This window comes from Zalophus californianus, chromosome 12 (assembly GCF_009762305.2).
Source record: "Zalophus californianus isolate mZalCal1 chromosome 12, mZalCal1.pri.v2, whole genome shotgun sequence".
In the NCBI taxonomy this organism is placed as follows: Eukaryota; Metazoa; Chordata; class Mammalia; order Carnivora; family Otariidae; genus Zalophus; species Zalophus californianus.
In genome coordinates this window covers 80,072,452-80,086,417 of record NC_045606.1, presented here as the reverse complement: position 1 = coordinate 80,086,417, position 13,966 = coordinate 80,072,452, and the positions used below count along the sequence as shown (strand labels likewise).

The 13,966-nt window shown below is 35.6% G+C and overlaps 1 long non-coding RNA gene across 2 annotated transcripts in view; it reads right to left on the bottom strand.

Annotated features, from left to right (window-relative positions):
- Nucleotides 1–570: 570 nt before the first annotated feature.
- LOC113911445 overlaps nucleotides 571–13,966 on the bottom strand; it is a 38,177-nt gene continuing 24,781 nt past the window's right edge. The window contains exons 4-5 of one of the 2 annotated variants that reach the window (XR_003516471.2): nucleotides 6,642–6,766; nucleotides 571–1,231 (exon numbers count right to left, since the gene is read on the bottom strand). This is a non-coding gene — a long non-coding RNA (uncharacterized LOC113911445). Of the gene's footprint in view, nucleotides 1,232–4,571; nucleotides 4,840–6,641; nucleotides 6,767–13,966 lie in introns of those variants that run through there. The other variant, XR_003516470.1, reaches the window with a different exon arrangement.

Here is a 13,966-nt window from a genome sequence, read left to right as displayed (position 1 = left end):
AAATAATTATGCTTTATTAAAGTGTAAAATAATTAAGATCTATGAAGTGAGTAGTCTGGTCACCTTTTTTCTTGAGAAAAGTATGTTTATTCTGAAATTTTAAATGTCATACATTAATAGGAATACATAATATAATATTGAAATAAAGGGTATGTGTAACAAGATCACTGAAACAAAATGATATAGAAGTAGACATAATATTGAATAATATTTTGCCAACACATTTTATCTATGAATAGAAAATATATATTCCCCTAGATGTATGTTACCTTTCTCTTTTAATATAGGCTAAATATAAGGGTTCCTTCTTACATATAATATTCTTCTATATTATTAGTATCAAACTTTCATCATTATGATCCTTACAGATAGCAAAAATATTGCCTAATTTAGTTTTTAGGTAACAATGAAAGTTTTGAAATAGTAAATTAAATAAATATTAAAATTTTAAGGAAACAATCTAGACTAGTTTAAAACGTTTTGTGGAAAGTGATGAGTTGGGTTTTTTTTAATATTCATTGCTATTTATCTAATATCTTCCAAGTATGGTTACTTCATAATCTATGTATTATAAAATCAAATTAATTATGAAAAAATTCTCCTTGACAAAGTAATAAAATCATCTGGACATAGCAAAATGATATAGTAAAATATGTTAATATCACATTAAATAAACTAAACTAAAAAAATTAAATTCAAGTTTTATTCGGAGTTCATTCATTTATTGAACAAGGTTTAATTGAGTGTCTGATGTGTATGCAGCATTGCTAAACAAAAGCCTTCAAATAACATTAGGTGAATATTTGAGAGGAAAATCAGTAATCTCAGTTTCTTTGTATTGTTATTTGGTCTTTGTGATATGCTAATCTTTCTACTTGTAATGGCATCTTCCTATTCCCTGAGAACTTTTGGTTATTTGGAACTTCAGAAAAATGTAAGCATAGAGAAATTTTAGAACTAAAGACCAGCTTAAATGAATAGTATTAGAGATCACAAAAAATCCCACCAACCAAATTATTTTCATTCTAGGATGCAGAAAAATAAGCAGGCTTCAAATACAATACAGGTGAATCATTGTGAGTATGAATTATGTCATCACCTAAAATAATAATATCTTTCATGTTGAATTTTCATAGATTGTGGAGAGAGGATGACAGTGAATCACACTCAAAGGTGACAAACCTTTTTGCCATCAACTTTTTCACTTGCTGAGAGAAATGCATTTCCATCCCTGAAAGAGAATAGTGATAAGGTTCTGAAATCTGAAAAAGTTATCCAGTTTTCAGGCAAGCATAATACAATAGAATAAAATACTTACAGAAAAAGAAATGCTCAAAAATCTTGGGAACAATCCATTTATTTCACAATAGTTGCTTCAAATCCAAAGAAAATCAAGAGCTTCCCTGTTACTGAGACTTAAATATTTTCTGAAGAACTCACTGTCTAGACTTTTCGGAAACCTACTCTCCAGATACCAACTGAATTGTTTTTTAAGTTTTAAAACTGACATTGAGAAAGATAGGCCAAATCTATCAGAAGTGATATTATTTTTCATAGCAATATAAAAGTCCACTGTATTCTAGGATTGTTACAAGTTATCACACAGCTAGAACAAACAATCCTAAAATTTGTATGGAACCCAAAATAGCTAAAGCAAATCCTGAAAAAGAAAAGCAAAGCTGGAAGCATCACAATTCCAACTTCATGCTATATTACAAAGCTGTAGTCACTGAGACAGTATGGTACTGACACAAAAAGAGACACATAGATCAGTGGAACAGAATAGAAAACCCAGAAATGGACCCACTGCTATATGGTCAACTAATCTTTGGCAAAGCAAGAAAAAATATCCAATGGAATAAAGATAGTCTCTTTTACAAATAGTATTGGGAAAACTGGACAGACACATGCAGAAAAAAATGGACCACTTTTTTATACCATACACAGAAATAAAATCAAAATGGATGAAAAACCTAAATGTGAGACAGGAAACCACCAGAATCCTCAAGGAGAAACAGGCAGCAACCTCTTTGACATCAGCCTTGGCAACTTTTTACTAAACAACTCTCCTGAGGCAAAGGAAACAAAAGCAATGAACTATTAGGACCTCATCAAAATAAAAAGCTTTTGTACAGCAAAGGAAACAATCAACAAAACTAAAAGGCAACATATGGAATGGGAGAAGATATCTGCAAATGACATATCTGATAAGGGCTAGCATCCAAAATCTATAAAGAACTTACCAAACTCAACACCCAAAAAACAAATAATCCAGTTAAGAAATGGGTTGAAGACATGAACACACATTTTTCCAAAGAAGACATACAAATGGCCAATAGGCACATGAAAAAATGCTCAACATCACTTATCATCAGGGAAGTACAAATCAAAACCATGATGAGATATCACCTCACACCAGTCAGAATGGCTAAATTAACAATACAGGAAAGAACAGATTTTGGCAAGGATGTGGAAAAAAGGGAACCCTCTTACATTGTTGGTGGGAATGCAAACAGGTGCAGCCACTGTGGAAAACAGTATGGAGGCTCCTCAAAATTTAGAATGGAACCGCCCTATGACCCAGCAATTGTACCACTAGGTTTTACCCAAAGGATACAAAAATACTGATTCAAAGGGGCACAAGCACCCCGATGTTTATAGCAGCATTAACAATAACTAAATTTGGAAAGATCCCAAATGTCCATTGACTGATGAATGGCTAAAGAAGATATGATGTAGGGCACCTGGGTGGCTCAGATGGTTAAGCATCTGCCTTCAGCTCAGGTCATGATCCCAGAGTCCTGGGATCGAGTCCCGCATCGGGCTCCCTGCTCCTTGGGAGCCTGCTTCTCCCTCTGCCTCTCTCTTTCTCTCTGTCTTTCATGAATAAAGAAATAAAATCTTTAAAAAAAAGAAGATATGATATATATATTGTATATATGTATATACATATATATGCATATACATATTATATATGTATATACAAACGTGTGTGTGTGTGTATACATATATATAATGGAATACTATTCAGCCATCAAAAAGAATGAAATCTTGCCATTTGCAACAATGTGGATAGAGCTAGAATATATTATGCTAAGCAAAATTAGTCAGTCAGAGAAAGACAAATACCATATGATTTCACTCATGTGTGCAATTTAAGAAACAAAACAGATGAACATAGGGAAAGGAAGAAAAAATAGAGACGGAGGCAAACCGTAAGAGACTCTTAACTACAGAGAACAAACTGAGGGTTGCTGAAGGGGACGTGGGTGGGGGATGGTTAAATGGGTGGTCGGTATTAAGGAGTGCACTTGTGATGAGCATTGAATGTTATATGTAAGTGATGAATCACTAAATTCTATTCCTGAAACCAGTATTACACTCTATGTTAACTAACTAGAATTTAAATAAAAACTTGAAACAAAACAAACAAAAAAAGTCAATTGTATTACTTTAGGTATAAATGGACTCAATATGCTTAAGCATAGTATAATGAAAGAAAGAATTTGATTATCACAGAAATATAAAGTGTTTGCCATTAGTTCTCTTAAAAGGCTGGGATGGAATCGATGCATAATTCCATCAAAGGTTGCAAAGCATTTCCACTGGTCTCCTGCCATTCAGTTAAGAGGACTAAGAAGCCTCTTTGACCATCTTTACTGTTGTTGACATTTCATGTTTTCTTATTTATTTTTTTCTTCCTCGTTTTAAAATTACTCCTGATAAAAAAATTAAAATAAAAAATAAAAAATTAATCCTGGCAGTCAGTTTAAGACTTCTTTCTCTCATGGGAAAACTTAAAACAGAATTATTTAAAATAATAGTTAATAATGAAAACATGTATGGCATCATGTAATTGAAAAATAATTTTACACTGAATATTTTATTTTCAGATATCCTTTTAAAGTCCTTATTGATATATCATACATTATTTTGTTTCTTAACAAGTTGAGATGCACGTAGAACTTAAATGAAGTTGCTTTCGTGATAGTAAGGATTAAGTTGTGTGCAGATTAAGTGGTGCATCTTCCACTTTTCATGCATATTCAAAAAGTAAATTTGAACTGTTAAATAGGTTTATCAACATAATAATTGATATAAAAAATATATAAGCCCCAAGATTGGGTAGGGGTATTTCATGAAAGCACATATTTTTGTAATCATTCTCAAGAATGAAAAAGACAGAATCAGAGAAAGAGAGAGACAGAAAGCACACAAGCATCCATGCAACCAACTTTTTTTTCCTTTAGAAATAGCTTAGATTTCATTTTTGTCCCAAAGAAATAGAAATGTAATATGGAACATTTTACTTTGACAGAACTAACATCTTAAAAACAGAGGCAAAATGCGAGAAGAATTTTAACGAGTGAATGAGAACTCTTTTTATTTTTATTATTTTTTTAAGATTTTATTTATTTACTTGAAAGAGAGAGCACAAGCAAGGGGAGAGGCAGCAAGAGAGCAAGAAGCAGACTCCCCACTGAGCAGGGAGCCAGCCATGGGGCTGAATCCCAGGACCCTGGGATCATGACCCGAGCTGAAGGCAGACGCTTAACCGACTGAGCCACCCAGGTGCCCTGAGAACTCTTTTTAATTTGGAGCTGCACAATGAATCAGGGTGCAAGAACTTATAACTGGAGAAGAAAATAGAGAGGGTGTTTTCTCAATAAATATCTTCCCAAGAGCTTTTAGAAATAAGGCTCTTCTCTATAGATCGCATCTTGTACATCAGCATCATCTTCTTAATGACAGATGGCAAATGCCACAAAGGAAGTTTAGGAGCTGGACAAGAGAATATACACAGAAGTGAAGTAAAATCCTCTCAAGTATATGACAGATCTGTAAAAAATAAATAAATAAATAAATAAATAAATAAAAATAAAAACCTGCCAGAAATAGATGTCTAAACTTTAAACTTTCTATTTGTTGCTCAATCCATTAGACCATGTTATCTCTCAGGATGTGTTGAATTGAGCAATTCTTATTCACAACGCTAGAAACAAATGGATATACACTGATTCTGTTTTAAGCCTGAATGGGTGTGAACGGACAGGTAGTTTGATGAAGGTAGTCATATGATGACTCTTTGTAAGAAAATGTTTGACAAGCTGTCAAAACTCTTTTGGAGAAAGAAATAGTGGATAGAGTTGCTCTAAGGAATACATGTCAATTCAGTTATCTTATTTCTAGGTCATATTTTCATGCTAGATGAGTAATCTTTGTGGATCTCATGCTAAATATCAGGTTAATGTAAAGTGAGTCAGATTGATTTTGAAGCACTGAGCTAATGTTAACATTCATGCCAAAATTTTATCACAGGGTAAGCTCGGTTTTACCAAGATTTAAAACAAACATTGATAATCTATAAATACAAGCTTATGGCTTGATCAAATAATACAACACAAACACTGTAGTTCAGAGGCTTATGTATCAAATGTCAAAAATTAGAATCTGAAGAGAAAAGCTGTCAGGGAAAAGGGAAAGAAGGGTAAATCTCTGAAAACAGACTAAAATTTGCAATCTGTCATCTGAGTAATGAGATCAAGAAAGAGTTGTATAGTTGATGTGTTGAGTGGAAGGTGATTTAAAAAAAAAAACTATCACTCGCTAAAATATTTTTATGACTTGCCATTTCTCAAGGAATATCATACAACTACTTTAACTTTGGCATTCTAGGCACTCTGTGATCTCAATATCAAGTGACTGTCCTCGTTCCCTATAGTCCACACTAGAACTCTTACCTGACCTCTACATTTACCATCTATAAGCCTTCACTGCTAGTCTCTTGTCTGAATTCCTCTCTCTCTCTCTGCCTCTGACTGGTGAAATCTTACCTAACTTTTAAAGCTCTGTTCAAATACGCAAACCCCATATCTTCCAAGAAAACGCCTCTGATTTTCTGGTGGGAATTATGCTCTCTTGTATACATACAGATTTTGATTTGACTCTATAATTGATTCATCACATTCTGCCATAAATTATGGTTAATTTTATACATCTGTCTGTTCCCTATATATAGCCCTAAAGCACAGGAAATATACTAATCACTTTGTATCCCATTTATATTTGAAAGGTTTTGTGGAATTTTACTACAGTTGACTCTTGAAGAAGATGGGTTTGTACTGCATGTTTCCATTTATAGGTAGTTTTTTAAAATATAAATACAGTACAGTACTGTAAATGTATTTTCTCAATAACATTTCTTTTCTCTAGCTTATTTTATTGTAAGAATATAGTATGTAATACATATAACATTAAAAATATGTGTTAATCGACTATGTTATTAATAAGGCTTCCAGTTGGCAGCAGGCTATTAGTTTTGGGGGTATCAAGTTATACGGGGATTTTTGACTCCATGGGGGGGCGTCAGTACCACTAATACCCACATTGTTCAAGGGTCAACTGTAAGTGAATTAACTGGCAGATTAGGACATCACAGATAATGTTTCATTTAAATATCCTGTATAAAACAAAAACAAAACCCAAATCCTCAAAAGGTCTTTGCAGACCTTGATTTCCCATTTTATATAAATGGGGGGAAACATCCTCTGCGGTCTTTTGCCACGAGTCTCCTTTGCCATTTGAGCACCCAAGTATTATTCTATAGCAATGACATATCTTTGAAAAATTCTCATACTTACCCTATTTATCTCCTGGTGCTTGACTATAGCTTGACATATTCATTTCTAATAGCACCACACATTCCCTCTCTTTTGGGATAACAACAGTCTCTGGGCAAAACATCACACTGACTGTACTCTGAAGGCTGAAAATGAAAGTTGGAGGCATGAGATGTTGACAATAATTTTTGTATACTTTTATATCTATGTGATGTTTCAGATGCTAGACTAAAATGAGGAATATTTCTTTACTGTGCAGTACCTGCAGGGAGTTCCACAATAATATTCTAAAGTTTCCTCTGTAGCGAAAAGGAAACGTGTCTTTGTGTTTACTGATTTAAAAGAAAAATATTATGTTGGAGTTACAGTCCAACATAAACTCAGACCTCACTAGAGCGCTCAGCAGTTAACATCTTCTAACTAAGCCTTATAATGTTAATATTTTATGAAGAGACTGGCTTAAGTGATCAATAGAAGAACCACCTCCTCCAGAAAATTGTGTCTTCGCCCTGCTCCGGCAACCCCGCGGTACTCAGCTCTTTGTTTTTAGATTGTAAGACCTCTATAGGCATCCAGGCAAGAAAGAGTTCCTTAAGACTGAAACTTGTATTAAAGAGGGCACGTTCTGCATGGAGCACTGGGTGTTATGCACAAACAATGAATCATGGAACACTACATCCAAAACTAATGATGTAATGTATGGTGATTAACATAACAATCAAATAATTAAAAAAAAAGACTGAAACTTGTCTTTGTGAGGCAAGAACAAAGGAAGTTGAAGGTTGGGGAAACAAACAGCCTTAACTTCAGAATTACTCCTTTTCTTTCTCTTTCCTCTGGCTCTGTGTCTCTGTTCTTGAGTTACACTGCCCTTGTTCCTTCAACTGATGAAGACTTCTGATCCATCAGTGTTGGAACCAACCCAAGCAGCCTACCTGCTGCTTCAATTTCTTCAGATCTCCCTGATGTTGATTAATACAGGAACCTTAGACCTGTGCTTTGTCCCTTTTATCTACTTACCTGGCCATTGGATACTTCCCTGGCTGGGACATAGCATTCTATCTGTGTTTGGCTTTCCTCATTACAGTTCCTCAAGGGGCTTCTCTACCCACTGCCTGAAGAGGTAATCACAAATAATAGTTTTCACCTTCTCAACTTTTCTCAAATACCAGTTGGCCATCAGCTTATTAAAAACATTGGATTTAAATTTTTATTGTGAACAAAGGATAAGGGAGAAGAATGGCACATTAGTTTTCCAGGGCTGCATAACAAATTACCACAAACTGAAGGATCTCAAAAAACAAATTTACCTTCCCACAGTTCTGGAGGCTAGAAGTCCAAAACCAGGGTATTGACAAGTTTGGTTACTACTGGGGACGACTGTGAGGGAGACACTCTGCTCCATGCTTCTCTCTTAGCTTTTGGTGATTGCTGACAATCCTAGTGACCCTGGTTTGTAGGGGCACCCACTCCAAGATATCTGCTTTATCTTTACATGGTGTTCTCTCTGTGTGTCTTTGTCTCTATGTCTCCTCTCTTCTTATAAGGACACTATCTATATTGGATTAAGAGCCCACCCTACTCTAGTATGACCACATCTTAACTATTTACATCTGCAACAACCCTCTATTCAAATGAAGTCACATTCTGAGATAGTGGAAATTAGAATTTCAACCTATCTCTTTGGAGAATGCAATTAAATCTATAACAAATGGTTATAGGCTGACTGGTCACATTCATTAGCAGAAATTTAGGACTATTTAAAATTATTAGAATTTCTGACTTTGGATAAATATACCCCTGACTCTACAGGTATGGTTTCTCTGCCAAACTCAGATACAGTTTCCTTTGAGAAGAAAACTTCTCAAAGTCTTTGTCTTATGCATATTAGTGGGATTTAGGGATTTTGTTGTTGTTTACTTTGTTTGCCATAACTGCAAATAGTTTCACATTTGTACTATAAACAGGCATACATTTCATTCAATAAATATTTACATCTCTATTCTTTATAAGATACTGTTTGGGGAGGAAGAGGTGTTTATAAAGATATGTAAGGGCAATTCATTCCTTCAGGGATGTTTTAATTCAGAAGACTACCTAAATTTTAATTTTGAATTAGACTATCTAAATTCTAAGGTACTTACTGTACTAACCTTCTTTAAAAAAAAAAGTACAAGCAAAGCATTATAGATTCCAATAAGGTGAAAATGACATCAGTTGAAGAAATGAGGGAAAGTTTCCCACTAGCACAGTTTTAAGTTTAGGTGTTAAAGGACAAGTCAGAAGAAAAGCAATGTATACTGGGTTCAGTGGAAATATGCATATCTTGTCCCCCCCCCCAAATTCTGAACTTCTTTGATTCCATAACCATACAAGATGAAAATAGATTGATAATAGGCAACATTCCAGGCAGAAGAAAATCAAACTGTGAACAATGAAAGGATGGCAAGGAGAATACATCTCAGTGTGGTTGGATTAGAGCTAAGGGAACTAACCCGGAAATGAGACTGGAAAAGTGGGTCATAACACTCAACCTCCTGCTCTCAGGACCAATCTCAATCAGAAATAAGATATATATAAACATTTCCCAGCCAAAAACCTTGAGTTAAGTTTCAAATCACCTTTACTGCAAGTTCTGCCTGCTTCCTAAGTCCAGTCATATCATTTGTGTCTTGAGTTTGTAAAAATCTAAAAGAGCACTCTGTGGAATGGGTAGTACCTATGTATTGCTAGAGAAAATTTAAACTGTAGTATGTTTAGAGAACAATCTTACAACATCTATTAGAAATGAAAATATATAAATTCTTTACCCAGGAATTCATTTCTTGAGAATCTATCCTAAAAGCATTAAAAAGCTAGTAGATAAAAATCTAGGTAGAAGGATATACGGTAGCATTGTTAATGGTGAAGAAAAAATTAAAAACAAAAAACCAACATGAATAACCACCATTAACGGAGGAATGAGAGGCGCCTGAGTGGTTCACTTGGTTAAGTGTCCAACGCTTGATTTCAGCTCAGGTCATGATCCCAGGTTGTGAGATCAATCCCTGTGCTGGGCCCCGTGCTGGGTGTGGAGTCTGCTTGTCCTTCTCCCTCTGCCCCCTGCCTCTCAAAACAAACAAACAAAAAAACAGAGGAATGATTGAATGAAACTAAATTATTATTATTATTAATGACTTAATTTTGCATGTATTAAGCTGTTATTTAATCCATTTGAACTGATCTGATTTCACAATTCTGTTTGTGAAGGATTATTCTATTACTATAATCAATAGGGTTCTTTTCTCACTTTTCCTTTAGAAAAGTTGTTTAATCTCCAAAAGCTAGTGAAACAAAAGCAAAAATGAACTTTTGGGACTTCATCAAGATAAAAAGCTTCTGCAGGGCACCTGGGTGGCTCAGTTGGTTAAGCGACTGCCTTCGGCTCAGGTCATGATCCTGGAGTCTCGGGATTGAGTCCCACATCCGGCTTCCTGCTCAGCAGGGAGTCTGCCTCTCCCTCTGACCTTCCTCCTTCTCATGCTCTCTCTCTACCATTCTCTCTCTCTCTCTCTCAATAAATAAATAAAATCTTTAAAAAAAAGATAAAAATCTTCTGCACAGCAAAGCAAACATCAACAAAACAAAGAGGCAACCCACAGAATGGGAGAAGATATTTGCAAATGACTCTACAGATAAAGGGCTGGTATCTAAGATCTATAAAGAACTTCTCAAACTCAACACCCAAAAAACAAATAATCAAGTCAAAATATGGGCAGAAGATATGAAAAGACACTTCTCTGAAGAAGACATAGAAATGGCTAACAGACACATAAAACAATGTTCATCATCATTAGCCATCAGGGAAATTCAAATCAAAACCACATTGAGATACCACCTTACACCAGTTAGAATGGCAAAAATGGACAGGGCAAGAAACAACAAATGTTGGAGAGGTTGTGGAGAAAGGGGAACCCTCTTACACTGCTGGTAGGAATGCAAGTTGGTACAGCCACTTTGGAAAATAGTATGGAGGTTCCTCAAAAATTTAAAAATAGAGCTACCCTATGACCCAGCAATTGCACTCCTGGGTATTTACCCCAAAGACACAGATGTAGTGAAAAGAAGGGCCGTATGCACCCCAATGTTCATAGCAGCAATGTCCGCAATAGCCAAACCGTGGAAAGAGCCGAGATGCCCTTCAACAGATGAATGGATAAAGAAGATGTGGTCCATGTATACAATGGAATATTACTCAGCCATCAGAAAGGATGAATACCCAACTTTTACATCAACATGGATGGGACTGGAGGAGATTATGCTAAGTGAACTAAGTCAAGCAGAGAAAGTCAATTATCATAGGGTTTCACTTATCTGTGGAACGTAAGGAACAGCATGGAGGACACTAGGAGAAGGAAGGGAAAATGAAGGGGTTGGAATCGGAGGGGGAGATGGACCATGAGACACTATGGACTCCGAGAAACAAACTGAGGGTTCTAGAGGGGAGGGGGGTGGGGGATGGTTTAGCCCGGTGATGGGTATTAAGGAGGGCACGTACTGCATGGAGCACTGGGTGTTATACGAAAACAATGGATCATGGATCACCACATCAAAAACTAATGAAGTATCCTATGGTGACTAACATAACATAATAAAATTTTAAAAAAAAGAAAGAAAAGAAAAGTTGAGTCCATGTATTCCATTATTACTTCTGAGTATCTTGATTAAAGTCATGAAGACAATTCTTCTTCTGCTTTAAAAATTCATGTATTACAGAAGAAACAGGTCTTTATTATAGAAAATCTAGAAAACAAATAAGCAAAATAGGAAAATCTTACCCGTTGATAAATATTATATACCTTTCAGTATATATTGTCCCAGGATTTTTCCCTCTGAAAAATATTTTTCACTAAAATGATATCATACAAAATGAGATGTTGGGTGGTAAATTAGTTTCTTATTGCTGTTTTAACAAATTATCACAAACTTAGAGGCTTAAAACAAATTTACAGTTTCATGGTTCTGAAAGTCAGAAACCTCAAATGGGTTTTGCTAAGCTGAAACCAAGTTGTCTGCTCCTTCTAGAGGCTCTGGGGAAGAATCCATTTCCTCATCTTTTTGAGACTGCCTTAGGTTTCCTAGGCTCATGTCTTCTTTCTCTATTTTCAAAGCCAGCAAACTAGCATCTTGGAATGTCTCTCTGACTCTGACCTCTGTTTTTTTTTTGTTTTGTTTTTTTAATCATATCTCCTCCTTTCAATCTGATATTCCTACTTCCCACTGTGTTTACACTGGGCCCACCAAATAATCTCTACTCATTCCAAAGTCCCCTCTGCCATGTAGGGTAACATAGTCACAGGATTCTGGGATTATAATATGGATATCTCTGGGGGGAATTCTACCACAGATGGGTTCTCCAGAAGCAGATGCTGACACAGAGTTTTAGATGGAAGATGTTTTTCAGGACTTAATGTGAAAGGGAAGGGAAAAACAGGCTTGGGTGGAGGAAGAAATCAAACTTTGTCAGGTCTGAAAAATCTCAGCCAACCTAAGGAGGAGCTCTAGCGCCAAGTCTTACCTTTCAAAGTGGTTTATGTCAGGTCCAGATTGTTGAATCCTACCCCAACCTGCATCAAGTGCTGGGTGTGGGCTGCCTCAGGAAGGGAGTGAGGCCAGGCAAAGCAGCTCCCTGAAGCTGAGGCTGACCCAGAAGGAACTGACAGCCAGAAGCTGTCTGCCAACCACAGCCCTGTGGCTGAGCAAGAAATCTATCCTTGAAGGGGGCGGGGGCGGGGGGGTCTGCGGGGCATGTCCCGACATTATCTATGGATTACTCTTTTATAACTTAGTTTTTCATTTAATGTATTTTGAACATTTCCCAAAGACCTGCATATTTCTTAATGTCTAACACTTATGATATCTACAACAGATATTTCATAGTTGAACATTTGGGTTATGCTCACTGTTTTCATTCTTATGAATAATTATGCCATGAACCATGAACATTAGAAATATTTAGTAATATTCACCTTAGACTTGCTCTTTCCTACCTGCCCAAACTACTAATCACACTTTTTTTTTCCATTTCCCCTAACAATGAGGGCATATTGGAATGGGACATGGTAAATCATTCAAAGCCAAAACTCTGCAATTATCTTTCAAAAGTTATATTTTAGGACAGGATGCTGTACTTTTTGTGACACTAAGATCTAAAATGTTCCTTATGAATGTACTTTTACCCTAATGAATACTAAGATATAGGAAATCTTGTCAAAATTTGTAAAAGTTAAACATTAATTCTAAAAATACGAATCTATAGCAAATCTGAAATTCCTCCTTTATGGTCAACCTGCCTCTTTATCTTAGATGCCCTGGTCCTCCTCACCTCCCATTGACACTGTCCTGCCAATTCCATTGTCCTGGAGTTTACCTTTATTCCCAGGGAGACACAAAGGGCTGCTCCCCCAGTCCTTGAAATTTAAGCCTAGACCAGAGATAATACCTTGAAACCATGCAGACTAGGGAGATTTACACATTCCCCTTAATTAAGCCAATCCTGAGTGCATGTTTATGTCTACCAAGGAGAGCCAAGAATCGTCCACACACAGAGAAAAAGTGGTTAGGAGATGAACAAACCTCATTCCTCTCTGGACCAAAAAGTTAGTCATCTTAGGAGTCATGTCTGCTTATCTTGTTGGCAAATGTCTTTGTCCAGAAGCACTGAGAGAATTAGGACACATTTGGGCACAAATTTGTACCAAATAGGGAAAAATTTGATAATGTTTTCAAATATGAATCTCTTTTCACATAGACAAATACATAAATAATTCTGCCAGCGCTTGGAAGTAAAATTGCATTCACAAAAATAACTTTTTGCATCCTTAAAAACATCCTACTCATAATTGCTCAGTATAGAATGTTTATTTTGTGCCTGTTTCTTTCACTTCTAAAAGAACCAACTTTCAAAACTTAATTGGCTACTAAACTGTCATGTCATAGATAATACAGCCACATGTAATTTTTAAGTATCTTACATAGAAATATTTAGGGCAAATATTCATAATGTTAAATGCTTAGTGAACGTGTTATTAAAAATAATTTTAGGTTTGTATTTAAAAAATGTCATGTGCCTATACTGTCCTCCCTTCGCTTAGAAAATTAAAATGAAATATCCCTGAAGACACATACAAAGTTATATAACAAAAACTCCTTGTTTATGAAATAGTTCATTAGCAAAGTGTGTGCAATTTTTTTTGCTAGAATTTATCAGCAAACTCATATTTATATGTCCATGTATGTGCACAGAATTTTTTATCTTCCAAGATAAGGAATATTACACCTGAATATAGAGCAGTCACTATGACAAA